The sequence below is a fragment of the Salvelinus fontinalis genome, unplaced genomic scaffold, assembly GCF_029448725.1.
Source record: "Salvelinus fontinalis isolate EN_2023a unplaced genomic scaffold, ASM2944872v1 scaffold_0366, whole genome shotgun sequence".
Lineage (NCBI taxonomy): Eukaryota > Metazoa > Chordata > Actinopteri > Salmoniformes > Salmonidae > Salvelinus > Salvelinus fontinalis.
In genome coordinates, this window is record NW_026600575.1 from 37,505 (window position 1) to 53,641 (window position 16,137).

The following is a 16,137-nucleotide window of genomic DNA, read 5'->3' on the forward strand; positions in this document are numbered from 1 at the left end:
GGGAAGGTTCCTCTAGTCCTGTAGGTTAGGGAAGGTTCCTCTAGTCCTGTATGGTAGGGAAGGTTCCTCTAGTCCTGTATGGTAGGTAAGGTTCCTCTAATCCTGTATGGTAGGGAGGGTTCCTCTAGTCCTGTATGTATGGTAGGGAAGGTTCCTCTAGTCCTGTATGGTAGGGAAGGTTCCTCTAGTCCTGTATGGTAGGGAGGGTTCCTCTAGTCCTGTATGTATGGTAGTGAAGGTTCCTCTAGTCCTGTATGTATGGTATGGAAGGTTCCTCTAGTCCTGTATGTATGGTAGGGAATGTTCCTCTAGTCCTGTATGGTAGGTAAAGGTTCCTCTAATCCTGTATGGTAGGGAGGGTTCCTCTAGTCCTGTATGGTAGGTAAGGTTCCTCTAATCCTGTGTGGTAGGGAGGGTTCCTCTAGTCCTGTATGGTAGGTAAGGTTCCTCTAATCCTGTATGGTAGGGAGGGTTCCTCTAGTCCTGTATGTATGGTAGGGAAGTTTCCTCTAGTCCTGTATGGTAGGGAAGGTTCCTCTAGTCCTGTATGGTAGGGAGGGTTCCTTTAGTCCTGTATCTATGGTAGTGAAGGTTCCTCTAGTCCTGTAAGGTAGGGAGGGTTCCTCTAGTCCTGTATGTATGGTAGTGAAGGTTCCTCTAGTCCTGTATGTATGGTAGGGAATGTTCCTCTAGTCCTGTATGGTAGGTAAGGTTCCTCTAATCCTGTATGGTAGGGAGGATTCCTCTAGTTCTGTATGTATGGTAGGGAAGGTTCCTCTAGTCCTGTATGTTGGTAGGGAAGGTTCCTCTACTCCTGTATGGTAGGGAAGGTTCCTCTAGTACTGTATGTATGGTAGGGAAGGTTCCTCTATTCATGTATGGTAGGGAAGGTTCCTCTAGTCCTGTATGGTAGGGAATGTTCCTCTAGTCCTGTATGGTAGGGAAGGTTCCTCTAGTCCTGTATGGTAGGGAGGGTTCCTCTAGTCCTGTATGGTAGTGAAGGTTCCTCTAGTCCTGTATGTATGGTAGTGAAGGTTCCTCTAGTCCTGTATGTATGGTATGGAAGGTTCCTCTAGTCCTGTATGTATGGTAGGGAATGTTCCTCTAGTCCTGTATGGTAGGTAAAGGTTCCTCTAATCCTGTATGGTAGGGAGGGTTCCTCTAGTCCTGTATGTATGGTAGGGAAGGTTCCTCTAGTCCTGTATGGTAGGGAGGGTTCCTCTAGTCCTGTATGTATGGTAGTGAAGGTTCCTCTAGTCCTGTATGTATGGTATGGAAGGTTCCTCTAGTCCTGTATGTATGGTAGTGAATGTACCTCTAGTCCTGTATGGTAGGTAAGGTTCCTCTAATCCTGTATGGTAGGGAGGGTTCCTCTAGTCCTGTATGGTAGGGAAGGTTCCTCTAGTCCTGTATGTTGGTAGGGAAGGTTCCTCTAGTCCTGTATGGTAGGGAAGGTTCCTCTAGTCCTGTATGTATGGTAGGGAAGGTTCCTCTATTCCTGTATGGTAGGGAAGGTTCCTCTAGTCCTGTATGTATGGTAGGGAAGGTTCCTCTAGTCCTGTATGGCAGGGAAGGTTCCTCTAGTCCTGTATGGTAGGGAAGGTTCCTCTAGTTCTGTATGCTATGGAATGTTCCTCTAGTCCTGTATGTTGGGGAAGGTTCCTCTAGTCCTGTATGGTAGGGAAGGTTCCTCTAGTCCTGTATGGTAGGGAAGGTTAATCTAGTCCTGTATGTATGGTAGGGAAGGTTCCTCTAGTCCTGTAGGTTAGGGAAGGTTCCTCTAGTCCTGTATGGTAGGGAAGGTTCCTCTAGTCCTGTATGGTAGGTAAGGTTCCTCTAATCCTGTATGGTAGGGAGGGTTCCTCTAGTCCTGTATGTATGGTAGGGAAGGTTCCTCTAGTCCTGTATGGTAGGGAAGGTTCCTCTAGTCCTGTATGGTAGGGAGGGTTCCTCTAGTCCTGTATGTATGGTAGTGAAGGTTCCTCTAGTCCTGTATGTATGGTATGAAAGGTTCCTCTAGTCCTGTATGTATGGTAGGGAATGTTCCTCTAGTCCTGTATGGTAGGTAAAGGTTCCTCTAATCCTGTATGGTAGGGAGGGTTCCTCTAGTCCTGTATGGTAGGTAAGGTTCCTCTAATCCTGTGTGGTAGGGAGGGTTCCTCTAGTCCTGTATGGTAGGTAAGGTTCCTCTAATCCTGTATGGTATGGAGGGTTCCTCTAGTCCTGTATGTATGGTAGGGAAGGTTCCTCTAGTCCTGTATGGTAGGGAAGGTTCCTCTAGTCCTGTATGGTAGGGAGGGTTCCTCTAGTGCTGTATGTATGGTAGTGAAGGTTCCTCTAGTCCTGTAAGGTAGGGAGGGTTCCTCTAGTCCTGTATGTATGGTAGTGAAGGTTCCTCTAGTCCTGTATGTATGGTAGGGAATGTTCCTCTAGTCCTGTATGGTAGGTAAGGTTCCTCTAATCCTGTATGGTAGGGAGGGTTCCTCTAGTTCTGTATGTATGGTAGGGAAGGTTCCTCTAGTCCTGTATGTTGGTAGGGAAGGTTCCTCTACTCCTGTATGGTAGGGAAGGTTCCTCTAGTCCTGTATGTATGGTAGGGAAGGTTCCTCTATTCCTGTATGGTAGGGAAGGTTCCTCCAGTCCTGTATGTATGGTAGGGAAGGTTCCTCTAGTCCTGTATGGCAGGGAAGGTTCCTCTAGTCCTGTATGGTATGGAAGGTTCCTCTAGTCCTTGATGCTAGGGAATGTTCCTCTAGTCCTGTATGTTGGGGAAGGTTCCTCTAGTCCTTTATGGTGGGGAAGGTTCCTCTAGTCCTGTATGGTTGGGAAGGTTCCTCTAGTGCTGTATGGTAGGGAAGGTTCCTCTAGCCCTGTATTTTAGGGAATGTTCCTCTAGTCCTGTATGGTAGGGAATGTTCCTCTAGTCCTGTATGGTAGGGAAGGTTAATCTAGTCCTGTATGTATGGTAGGGAAGGTTCCTCTAGTCCTGTATGGTAGGGAAGGTTCCTCTAGTCCTGTATGGTAGGGAGGGTTCCTCTAGTCCTTTATGATAGGGAGGGTTCCTCTAGTCCTGTATGGTAGGTAAGGTTCCTCTAATCCTGTATGGTAGGGAGGGTTCCTCTAGTCCTGTATGTATGGTAGGGAAGGTTTCTCTAGTCCTGTATGGTAGGGAAGGTTCCTCTAGTCCTGTATGGTAGGGAGGGTTCCTCTAGTCCTGTATGTATGGTAGTGAAGGTTCTTCTAGTCCTGTATGTATGGTATGGAAGGTTCCTCTAGTCCTGTATGTATGGTAGGGAAGGTTCCTCTAGTCCTGTATGGTAGGTAAAGGTTCCTCTAATCCTGTATGGTATGGAGGGTTCCTCTAGTCCTGTATGTATGGTAGGGAAGGTTCCTCTAGTCCTGTATGGTAGGTAAGGTTCCTCTAATCCTGTATGGTAGGGAGGGTTCCTCTAGTCGTGTATGTATGGTAGTGAAGGTTCCTCTAGTCCTTTATGTGTGTTATGGAAGGTTCCTCTAGTCCTGTATGTATCGTAGGGAAGGTTCCTCTAGTCCTGTATGGTAGGGAAGGTTCCTCTAGTCCTGTATGTATGGTATGGAATGTTCCTCTATTCCTGTATGGTAGGGAAGGTGCCTCTACTCATGTATGTATGGTAGGGAAGGTTCCTCTAGTCCTGTATGGCAGGGAAGGTTCCTCTAGTCCTGTATGTTAGGGAAGGTTCCTCTAGTCCTGTATGCTAGGGAATGTTCCTCTAGTCCTGTATGTTGGGGAAGGTTCCTCTAGTCCTGTATGGTGGGGAAGGTTCCTCTAGTCCTGTATTTTAGGGAATGTTCCTCTAGTCCTGTATGGTAGGGAATGTTCCTCTAGTCCTGTATGGTAGGGAAGGTTAATCTAGTCCTGTATGTATGGTAGGGAAGGTTCCTCTAGTCCTGTATGGTAGGGAAGGTTCCTCTAGTCCTGTATGGTAGGGAGGGTTCCTCTAGCCCTGTATTTTAGGGAATGTTCCTCTAGTCCTGTATGGTAGGGAATGTTCCTCTAGTCCTGTATGGTAGGGAGGGTTCCTCTAGTCCTGTATGTATGGTAGGGAGGGTTCCTCTAGTCATGTATGTACGGTAGGGAAGGTTCCTCTAGTCCCGTATGGTAGGGAGGGTTCCTCTAGTCCTGTATGTATGGTAGTGAAGGTTCCTCTAGTCCTGTATGTATGGTAGGGAAGGTTCTTCTAGTCCTGTATGGTAGGTAAAGGTTCCTCTAATCCTGTATGGTAGGGAGGGTTCCTCTAGTCCTGTATGTATGGTAGGGAAGGTTCCTCTAGTCCTGTATGGTAGGTAAGGTTCCTCTAATTCTGTATGGTAGGGAGGGTTCCTCTAGTCCTGTATGTATGGTAGTGAAGGTTCCTCTAGTCCTGTATGTATGGTATGGAAGGTTCCTCTAGTCCTGTATGTATGGTAGGGAATGTTCCTCTAGTCCTGTATGGTAGGTAAGGTTCCTCTAATCCTGTATGGTTGGGAGGGTTCCTCTAGTTCTACATGTATGGTAGGGAAGGTTCCTCTAGTCCTGTATATTGGTAGGGAAAGTTCCTCTAGTCCTGTATGGTAGGGAAGGTTCCTCTAGTCCTGTATGTATGGTAGGGAAGGTTCCTCTATTCCTGTATGGTAGGGAAGGTTCCTCTAGTCCTGTATGGCAGGGAAGGTTCCTCTAGTCCTGTATGGTAGGGGAGGTTCCTCTAGTCCTGTATGCTAGGGAATGTTCCTCTAGTCCTGTATGTTGGGGAAGTTTCCTCTAGTCCTGTATGGTGGGGAAGGTTCCTCTAGTCCTGTATGGTAGGGAAGGTTCCTCTAGTCCTGTATGTATGGTAGGGAAGGTTCCTCTATGTCTGTATGGTAGGGAAGGTTCCTCTAGTCCTGTATGTATGGTAGGGAATGTTCCTCTAGTCCTGTATGGTAGGTAAAGGTTCCTCTAATCCTGTATGGTAGGGAGGGTTCCTCTAGTCCTGTATGTATGATAGGGAAGGTTCCTCTAGTCCTGTATGGTGGGGAAGGTTCCTCTAGTCCTGTATGGTAGGGAAGGTTCCTCTAGTCCTGTATGTTGGGGAAGGTTCCTCTAGTCCTGTATGTATGGTAGGGAAGGTTCCTCTAGTCCTTTATGGTAGGGAAGGTTCCTCTAGCCCTCTATTTTAGGGAATGTTCCTCTAGTCCTGTATGGTAGGGAATGTTCCTCTAGTCCTGTATGGTAGGGAAGGTTAACCTAGTCCTGTATGTATGGTAGGGAAGGTTCCTCTAGTCCTGTATGGTAGGGAGGGTTCCTCTAGTCCTGTATGATAGGGAGGGTTCCTCTAGTCCTGTATGGTATGTAAGGTTCCTCTAATCCTGTATGGTAGGGAGGGTTCCTCTAGTCCTGTATGTATGGTAGGGAAGGTTCCTCTAGTCCTGTATGGTAGGGAAGGTTCCTCTAGTCCTGTATGGTAGGGAGGGTTCCTCTAGTCCTGTATGTATGGTAGGGAAGGTTCCTCTAGTCCTGTATGGTAGGTAAGGTTCCTCTAATTCTGTATGGTAGGGAGGGTTCCTCTAGTCCTGTATGTATGGTAGTGAAGGTTCCTCTAGTCCTGTATGTATGGTAGGGAAGGTTCCTCTAGTCCTGTATGTATGGTAGGGAATGTTCCTCTAGTCCTGTATGGTAGGTAAGGTTCCTCTAATCCTGTATGGTTGGGAGGGTTCCTCTAGTTCTACATGTATGGTAGGGAAGGTTCCTCTAGTCCTGTATGTTGGTAGGGAAAGTTCCTCTAGTCCTGTATGGTAGGGAAGGTTCCTCTAGTCCTGTATGTATGGTAGGGAAGGTTCCTCTATTCCTGTATGGTAGGGAAGGTTCCTCTAGTCCTGTATGGCAGGGAAGGTTCCTCTAGTCCTGTATGGTAGGGGAGGTTCCTCTAGTCCTGTATGCTAGGGAATGTTCCTCTAGTCCTGTATGTTGGGGAAGTTTCCTCTAGTCCTGTATGGTGGGGAAGGTTCCTCTAGTCCTGTATGGTAGGGAAGGTTCCTCTAGTCCTGTATGTATGGTAGGGAAGGTTCCTCTACGTCTGTATGGTAGGGAAGGTTCCTCTAGTCCTGTATGTATGGTAGGGAATGTTCCTCTAGTCCTGTATGGTAGGTAAAGGTTCCTCTAATCCTGTATGGTAGGGAGGGTTCCTCTAGTCCTGTATGTATGATAGGGAAGGTTCCTCTAGTCCTGTATGGTGGGGAAGGTTCCTCTAGTCCTGTATGGTAGGGAAGGTTCCTCTAGTCCTGTATGTTGGGGAAGGTTCCTCTAGTCCTGTATATATGGTAGGGAAGGTTCCTCTAGTCCTTTATGGTAGGGAAGGTTCCTCTAGCCCTCTATTTTAGGGAATGTTCCTCTAGTCCTGTATGGTAGGGAATGTTCCTCTAGTCCTGTATGGTAGGGAAGGTTAACCTAGTCCTGTATGTATGGTAGGGAAGGTTCCTCTAGTCCTGTATGGTAGGGAGGGTTCCTCTAGTCCTGTATGATAGGGAGGGTTCCTCTAGTCCTGTATGGTATGTAAGGTTCCTCTAATCCTGTATGGTAGGGAGGGTTCCTCTAGTCCTGTATGTATGGTAGGGAAGGTTCCTCTAGTCCTGTATGGTAGGGAAGGTTCCTCTAGTCCTGTATGGTAGGCAGGGTTCCTCTAGTCCTGTATGTATGGTAGTGAAGGTTCTTCTAGTCCTGTATGTATGGTATGGAAGGTTCCTCTATGTATGGTATGGAAGGCTCCTCTAGTCCTGTATGTATGGTAGGGAAGGCTCCTCTAGTCCTGTATGGTAGGGAAGGTTCCTCTAGTCCTGTACGTATGGTAGGGAAGGTTCCTCTATTCCTGTATGGGGCAGGGGGTTAGGGCTAGGTAGGTAGGTTAGTTCAGGGGTTAGGGCTAGGTCAGTTAGTTCAGGGGTTAGGGTTAGGTAGGTTAGTTCAGGGGTTAGGTAGGTTAGTTCAGGGGTTAGGGCTAGGTAGGTTAGTTCAGGTGTTAGGGCTAGGTAGGTTAGTTCAGGGGTTAGGGTTAGGTAGGTTAGATCAGGGGTTAGGGCTAGGTAGGTTAGTTCAGGGATTAGGGCTAGGTAGGTAGGTTAGTTCAGGGGTTAGGGCTAGGTAAGTTAGTTCAGGGGTTAGGGCTAGGTAGGGGTTAGAGCTAGGTAGGTTAGTTCAGAGGTTAGTGCTAGTTAGGTACGTTAGTTCAGGAGTTGGGGCTAGGTATGTGGGTTAGTTCAACGGTTGGGGATAGGTAGGTTAGTTCAGGGGTTAGGGCTCGGTAGGTTAGTTCAGGGGTTAGGGCTAGGTAGGTTAGTTCAGGGGTTAGGGCTAGGTAGGTTAGTTCAGGGGTTAGGGCTAGGTAGGTTAGTTCAGGGGCTAGGGCTAGGTAGGTAGGTTAGTTCAGGGGTTAGGGCTAGGTATGTAGGTTAGTTCAGGGGTTAGGGCTAGGTAGGTTAGTTCAGGGGTTAGGGCTAGGTAGGTTAGTTCATGGGTTAGGGCTAGGTAGGTAGCTTAGTTCAGGGGTTAGGGCTAGGTAGGTAGCTTAGTTCAGGGGTTAGGGCTAGGTAGGTTAGTTCAGGGGTTAGGGCTAGGTAGGTAGGTTAGTTCAGGGGTTAGGGCTAGGTATGTAGGTTAGTTCAGGGGTTAGGGCTAGGTAGGTTAGTTCAGGGGTTAGGGCTAGGTAGGTTAGTTCAGTGGTTAGGGCTAGGTAGGTTAGTTCAGGGGTTAGGGCTAGGTAGGTAGGTTAGTTCAGGGGTTAGGGCTAGGTAGGTAGGTTAGGGGTTAGGTGAGTTAGCTCAAGGGCTAGGGTTAGTTGTTAAACAGTGAATTTGGTTGTTCAGCCAGGAACCTAGCAAAGAGATGGAATGTCTTGTTGGAATGTCTTGTTGGAATGTCTTGTTGGAATGTGTATGTGTGTAATGTAGAGTGTCTGTGTAATGTAGTGTGTTTGTGTGTAATGTAGAGTGTCTGTGTAATGTAGTGCGTTTGTGTGTAATGTAGTGTGTTTGTGTGTAATGTAGTGTGTTTGTGTGTAATGTAGTGTGTTTGTGTGTAATGTAGTGCGTTTGTGTGTAATGTAGTGTGTTTGTGTGTAATGTAGTGTGTTTGTGTAATGTAGTGTGTTTGTGTGTAATTTTGTGTGTAATGTGGTGTGTTTGTGTGTAATGTAGTGGGTTTGTGTGTAATGTAGTGGGTTTGTGTGTAATGTAGTGTGTATGTGTTAGTAGAGTGTCTGTGTAATGTAGTGTGTTTGTGTAATGTAGTGTGTTTGTGTGTAATGTAGTGTGTTTGTGTGTAATGTGGTGTGTTTGTGTGTAATGTAGTGTGTTTGTGTGTAATGTAGTGTGTTTGTGTGTAATGTAGTGTGTTTGTGTAATGTAGTGTGTTTGTGTGTAATGTGGTGTGTTTGTGTGTAATGTGGTGTGTTTGTGTGTAATGTGGTGTGTTTGTGTGTAATGTAGTGTGTTTGTGTGTAATGTAGTGTGTTTGTGTGTAATGTAGTGTGTATGTGTGTATTGTAGTGTGTTTGTGTGTAATGTAGAGTGTTTGTGTGCAATGTAGTGGGTTTGTGTAATGTAGTGTGTTTGTCTGTAATGTAGTGTGTTTGTGTAATGTAGTGTGTTTGTGTGTAATGTACTTTGTGTGTGTTTGTCTGGGTTATCTGGGCCTTGCAGCTCCTCCAGTTCTTCCTGCCAAACATCCGTCTCCACGGGAACACAGACAGGAAAGAGGAAGTGTGAGCTAATAGGAAACTTTTAGAACAGGAGGAGAGGGAGGAGGGGAAGACAGTAGGGTACGGTAGGATGGAGAGGAAAGATTTAAAAAGATGTCAAGGGATGTGGTTAGGGGTTAGGGTGGTGGTTAGGGGTTAGGGTAGTGGTTAGGGGTTAGGGTTTAGGGTAGTGGTTAGGGGTTAGGGTGGTGGTTAGGGGTTAGGGTAGTGGTTAGGGGTTAGGGTTTAGGGTAGTGGTTAGGGGTTAGGGTGGTGGTTAGGGGTTAGGGTGGTGGTTAGGGTTTAGGGTAGTGGTTAGGGGTTAGGGTAGTGGTTAGGGGTTAGGGTTTAGGGTAGTGGTTAGGGGTTAGGGTAGTGGTTAGGGGTTAGGGTAGTGGTTAGGGGTTAGGGTTTAGGGTAGTGGTTAGGGTTTAGGGTAGTGGTTAGGGGTTAGGGTGGTGGTTAGGGGTTAGGGTGGTGGTTAGGGGTTAGGGTAGTGGTTAGGGGTTAGGGTTTAGGGTAGTGGTTAGGGGTTAGGGTAGTGGTTAGGGGTTAGGGTAGTGGTTAGGGGTTAGGGTAGTGGTTAGGGGTTAGGGTTTAGGGTAGTGGTTAGGGGTTGTGGTTAGGGGTGGAGAGGGAGGAGGGGAAGACAGTAGGGTACGGTAGGATGGAGAGGAAAGATTTAAAAAGATGTCAAAGGATGTGGTTAGGGGTTAGGGGTTAGGGTTTAGGGTAGTGGTTAGGGGTTAGGGGTTAGGGTTTAGGGTAGTGGTTAGGGTTTAGGGTAGTGGTTAGGGTTTAGGGTAGTGGTTAGGGTTTAGGGTAGTGGTTAGGAGATAGGGTAGTGGGTAGGGGTTAGGGTAGTGGTTAGGGGTTAGGGGTTAGGGTAGTGGTTAGGGGTTAGGGGTTAGGGTAGTGGTTAGGGTTAGGGTAGTGGTTAGGGGTTAGGGTAGTGGTTAGGGGTTAGGGGTTAGGGTAGTGGTTAGGGGTTGGGGTTAGGGGTGGAGAGGGAGGAGGGGAAGACAGTAGGGTACGGTAGGATGGAGAGGAAAGATTTAAAAAAGATGTCAAGGGATGTGGTTAGGGGTTAGGGGTTAGGGGTTAGGGTAGGGGTTAGGGGTTAGGGTAGTGGTTAGGGGTTAGGGTAGTGGTTAGGGGTTAGGGTAGTGGTTAGGGTAGTGGTTCGGGGTTAAGGTAGTGGTTAGGGGTTAGGGTAGTGGTTAGGGGTTAAGGTAGTGGTTAGGGGTTAGGGTAGTGGTTAGGGGTTAGGGTAGTGGTTAGGGTTTAGGGTAGTGGTTAGGGTAGTGGTTAGGGGTTAGGGTAGTGGTTAGGGTTTAGGGTAGTGGTTAGGGTAGTGGTTAGTGGTTAGGGTTTAGGGTAGTGGTTAGGGTAGTGGTTAGGGGTTAGGGTAGTGGTTAGGGTTTAGGGTAGTGGTTAGGGTTTAGGGGTTAGGGTAGTGGTTAGGGGTTAGGGTAGTGGTTAGGGGTTAGGGGTTAGGGTAGTGGTTAGGGGTTAGGGTAGTGGTTAGGGGTTAGGGTAGTGGTTAGGGGTTAGGGGTTAGGGTAGTGGTTAGGGTAGTGGTTAGTGGTTAGGGTAGTGGTTAGGTTTTAGGGGTTAGGGTAGTGGTTAGGGTAGTGGTTAGTGGTTAGGGTAGTGGTTAGGGGTTAGGGGTTAGGGTAGTGGTTAGGGGTTAGGGGTTAGTGGTTAGGGGTTAGGGTAGTAGTTAGGGGTTAGGGGTTAGGGTAGTGGTTAGTGGTTAGGGTAGTGGTTAGGGGTTAGGGGTTAGGGTAGTGGTTAGGGGTTAGGGTAGTGGTTAGGGTAGTGGTTAGTGGTTAGGGTAGTGGTTAGGGGTTAGGGTAGTGGTTAGGGGTTAGGGGTTAGTGGTTAGGGTAGTGGTTAGGGGTTAGGGTAGTGGTTAGGGTAGTGGTTAGGGGTTAGGGTAGTGGTTAGGGGTTAGGGTTTAGGGTAGTGGTTAGGGGTTAGGGTAGTGGTTAGGGTTTAGGGGTTAGGGTAGTGGTTAGGGGTTAGGGGTTAGGGTAGTGGTTAGGGGTTAGGGTAGTGGCAGGGGTTAAGGTTGTAGTTAGGGGTTAGGGTAGTGGTTAGGGGTTAAGGTAGTGGTTAGGGGTTAAGGTTGTGGTTGTGGTTAGGGTTTAGGGTTGTGGTTGTGGTTAGGGTTGTGGTCAGGGGTTAGGATTGTGGTTAGGGTTTAGGGTTGTGGTTAAGGGTTGTGGTTAGGGTTTAGGGTTGTGTTTAGGGTTGTGGTTAGGGTTTAGGGTTGTGGTTTAGGGTTGTGGTTAAGGGTTGTGGTTAGGGTTTAGGGTTGTGGTTTAGGGTTGTGGTTAAGGGTTGTGGTTAGGGTTTAGGGTTGTGGTTAGGGTTTAGGGTTGTGGTTGTGGTTAGGGTTGTGGTCAGAGGTTAGGGTTGTGGTTAGGGTTTTGGGTTGTGGTTTAGGGTTGTGGTTAAGGGTTGTGGTTAGGGTTTAGGGTTGTGGTTAGGGTTTAGGGTTGTGGTTAGGGTTTAGGGTTGTGGTTAAGGGTTGTGGTTAGGGTTTAGGGTTGTGGTTAGGGTTTAGGGTTGTGGTTAAGGGTTGTGGTTAGGGTTTAGGGTTGTGTTTAGGGTTGTGGTTAAGGGTTGTGGTTAGGGTTTAGGGTTGTGTTTAGGGTTGTGGTTAAGGGTTGTGGTAGGGGTTTAGGGTTGTGGTTAGGGTTTAGGGTTGTGGTTAGGGTTGTGGTAAAGGTTTAGGGTTGTGGTTAGGGTTTAGGGTTGTGGTTAGGGTTGTGGTTAGGGTTGTGGTAAAGGTTTAGGGTTGTTGTTTAGGGTTGTGGTAAAGGTTTAGGGTTGTGGTAAGGGTTTAGGGTTGTGGTTAGGGTTTAGGGTTGTGGTAAAGGTTTAGGGTTGTGGTAAAGGTTTAGGGTTGTGGTAAGAGTTTAGGGTTGTGGTTAGGGTTAGGGTTTAGGGTTGTGGTTAGGGTTGTGGTAAAGGTTTAGGGTTGTGGTAAAGGTTTAGGGTTGTGGTAGGGGTTTAGGGTTGTGGTTAGGGTTGTGGTAGGGGTTTAGGGTTGTGGTTAGGGGTTAGGGTTGTGGTTAGGGGTTAGGGTAAGGGTTTAGGGATGTGGTTAGGGTTGTGGTTAGGGTTTAGGGTTGTGGTAAGGGTTTAGGGTTGTGGTTAGGGTTTGGGGTTGTTGTTAAGGGTTGTGGTTAGGGTTGTGGTTAGGGTTGTGGTCAGAGGTTAGGGTTGTGGTTAGGTGTTAAGGTTGTTATTAGGGGTTGTGGCTAGGGGATGTGGTTAGGGGTTAAGGGTTGTCGTTAGGCATTGTGGTTATGGGTTGTGATTAGGGTTATGATCAGGGTTTAGGGTTGTGGTTAGGGTTGATGGGTTGTCATTAGGCGTTGTGGGTAGGGGTTGTGGTTAGGGGTTAGAGCTGTGATTAGGGGTTGGGGTTAAGGGTTGTGGTTAGGGTTGTGATTAGGGGTTGGGGTTAAGGGTTAACGTTAGGCGTTGTGGTTAGGGGTTGTGGTTAGGGGTTAGAGTTGTGATTAGGGGTTGGGGTTAAGGGTTGTGCTTAGTGGCTAGGGTTGTGATTAGGGGTTGGGGTTAAGGGTTAACGTTAGGCGTTGTGGTTAGGGGTTGTGGTTAGGGGTTAGAGTTGTGATTAGGGGTTGGGGTTAAGGGTTGTGGTTAGTGGCTAGGGTTGTGATTAGGGGTTGGGGTTAAGGGTTGCCGTTAGGCGTTGTGGTTATGGGTTGTGATTAGGGTTTAGGATTGTAGAGCAGCCATTAACCAATCAGTGAGCTCTAAAAGGAGGACAGGATGTCACCATGTCACTGGATGTAGGTGTGGTCACTGAGTACCAACCTATCACTGAGGACCAATGTTGCTAGCCTTCCTATTAGTCAGATGTGAGGAGTTGGAGCCGTCCTACTGGTGGTTAAGGAGGAAATGAGGGGGGAGTGTGTTCCTTCCCACTCCTCCATCCTCTGGTTTCCCTTCAGAAAGACAAGACAGTTAACAAGTAACTGTAGAGCCTTGGACACAGAGCAGTACGGACCAGCACAGGACTACTACAGACCAGCACATTACTACTACAGACCAGCACAGGACTACTACAGAATACTACAGACCAGCACATTACAACTACAGACCAGCACAGGACTACTACAGACCAGCACAGGAATACTACAGACCAGTATATTACTACTACAGACCAGCACAGGACTACTACAGACCAGCACATTACTACTACAGACTACTACAGACCAGCACAGGACTACTACAGACCAGCACAGGACTACTACAGACCAGCACAGGACTACTACAGAATACTACAGACCAGTATATTACTACTACAGACCAGCACAGGACTACTACAGAATACTACAGACCAGCACAGGACTACTACAGACCAGTACAGGACTACTACAGACTACTACAGACCAGCACATTACTACTACAGACCAGTACAGGACTACTACAGACAAGTACAGGACTACTACAGACCAGCACATTACTACTACAGACCGGCACAGGACTACTACAGAATACTACAGACCAGCACAGGAGTACTACAGACTACTACAGACCAACACAGGAGTACTACAGACCAGTACAGGACTACTACAGACCAGTACAGGACTACTACAGACCAGCACAGGACTACTACAGACCAGCACAGGACTACTACAGACCAGCACAGGGCTACTACAGACCAGTACAGGACTACTACAGACCAGTACAGGACTACTACAGACTACTACATACCAGCACAGGACTACTACAGACCAGCACAGGACTACTACAGACCAGTACAGGACTACTACAGACCAGCACAGGACTACTACAGACCAGCACAGGACTACTACAGACCAGCACAGGGCTACTACAGACCAGTACAGGACTACTACAGACCAGTACAGGACTACGACAGACTACTACATACCAGCACAGGACTACTACAGACCAGCACAGGACTACTACAGACCAGTACAGGACTACTACAGACCAGCACAGGACTACTACAGACCAGCACAGGACTACTACAGACCAGTACAGGACTACTACAGACCAGCACAGGACTACTACATACCAGCACAGGAGTACTACAGACCAGTACAGGACTACTACAGACCAGTACAGGACTACTACAGACCAGCACAGGACTACTACAGACCAGTACAGGACTACTACAGACCAGTACATTACTACTACAGACCAGCACAGGACTACTACTGACCAGCACATTACTACTACATACCAGCACAGGACTACTACAGACCAGTACATTACTACTACAGACCAGCACAGGAGTACTACAGATCAGTACAGGACTAGTACAGACCAGCACAGGACTAATACAGACCAGCACAGGAGTACTACAGACTACTACAGATCAGTACAGGACTACTACAGACTACTACAGACCAGCACAGGAGTACTACAGACTACTACAGGTCAGTACAGGACTACTACAGACCAGCACAGGAGTACTACTGATCAGTACAGACCAGTTTGGTGAACAGTGGAACCAGTGGATCCTTTTGATGGGACTCCCAGACCAGAGGTGACTATGATATCCCGGTGGTGTATATTCTCTAACCCTGGTCCACATGCTACCTCACCCTACCTAACCCTGGTCCACATACTACCTAACCCTACCTAACCCTGGTCCAAACACTACCTAACCCTACCTAACCCTGGTCCACACACTACCTAACCCTACCTAACCCTGGTCCACACACTACCTAACCCTACCTAACCCTGGTCCACACACTACCTAACCCTAACCCTACCTAACCCTACCTAACCCTACCTAACCCTACCTAACCTTACCTAACCCTGGTCCACATACTACCTAACCCTACCTAACCCTACCTAACCCTACCTAACCCTGGTCCACATGCTACCTAACCCTAACCCTACCTAACCCTAACCCTACCTAACCCTGGTCCACATACTACCTAACCCTAACCCTGGTCCACACACTACCTAACCCTACCTAACCCTGGTCCACATACTACCTAACCCTACCTAACCCTACCTAACCCTACCTAACCCTGGTCCACATACTACCTAACCCTAACCCTACCTAACCCTGGTCCACATACTACCTAACCCTAACCCTGGTCCACACACTACCTAACCCTACCTAACCCTGGTCCACATACTACCTAACCCTACCTAACCCTGGTCCACACACTACCTCACCCTACCTAACCCTGGTCCACATACTACCTAACCCTACCTAACCCTGGTCCACACACTACCTCACCCTACCTAACCCTGGTCCACATACTACCTAACCCTAACCCTACCTAACCCTGGTCCACATACTACCTAACCCTACCTAACCCTGGTCCACATACTACCTAACCCTAACCCTACCTAACCCTGGTCCACATACTACCTAACCCTACCTAACCCTGGTCCACACACTACCTAAACCTACCTAACCCTGGTCCACACACTACCTAACCCTAACCCTACCTAACCCCGGTCCACATACTACCTAACCCTAACCCTACCTAACCCTACCTAACCCTGGTCCACATACTACCTAACCCTAACCCTACCTAACCCTGGTCCACATACTACCTAACCCTAACCCTACCTAACCCTGGTCCACATACTACCTAACCCTAACCCTACCTAACCCTACCTAACCCTGGTCCACATACTACCTACCCTACCTAACCCTGGTCCACATACTACCTCACCCTACCTAACCCTGGTCCAAAAACTACCTAACCCTAACCCTACCTAACCCTACCTAACCCTGGTCCACACACTACCTAACCCTACCTAACCCTGGTCCACATACTACCTAACCCTACCTAACCCTACCTAACCCTGGTCCACACACTAACCAACCCTACCTAACCCTGGTCCACATACTACCTAACCCTACCTAACCCTGGTCCACATACTACCTAACCCTACCTAACCCTGGTCCACATACTACCTAACCCTAACCCTACCTAACCCTGGTCCACATACTACCTCACCCTACCTAACCCTGGTCCACATACTACCTAACCCTACCTAACCCTGGTCCACATACTACCTAACCCTACCTAACCCTGGTCCACATACTACCTAACCCTACCTAACCCTGGTCCACATACTACCTAACCCTACCTAACCCTGGTCCACATACTACCTAACCCTACCTAACCCTGACCCTACCTAACCCTACCTAACCCTACCTAACCCTACCTAACCCTGGTCCACATACTACCTCACCCTACCTAACCCTGGTCCATATACTACCTAACCCTACCTAACCCTAACCCTACCTAACCCTAACCCTACCTAACCCTACCTGACCCTAACCCTACCTAACCCTAACCCTACCTAACCCTACCTGACCCTAACCCTACCTAACCCTGGTCCACACACTACCTAACCCTACCTAACC

The 16,137-nt window shown here is 48.1% G+C and overlaps 1 protein-coding gene across 4 annotated transcripts in view; it reads left to right on the forward strand.

Moving 5' to 3' along the window:
- The window catches only part of LOC129845782 (SH3 and multiple ankyrin repeat domains protein 3-like), a 149,588-nt gene that overhangs the window by 10,167 nt on the left and 123,284 nt on the right, over nt 1–16,137 (forward strand). Inside the window, exon 1 of one of the 4 annotated variants that reach the window (XM_055913697.1) lies at nt 12,753–14,283. The exons of the other annotated variants lie outside the window; for them this stretch is intronic. The gene's annotated coding sequence lies outside the window, so the exon portion shown is untranslated. Of the gene's footprint in view, nt 1–12,752; nt 14,284–16,137 lie in introns of those variants that run through there. 4 annotated transcript variants of the gene reach the window in all.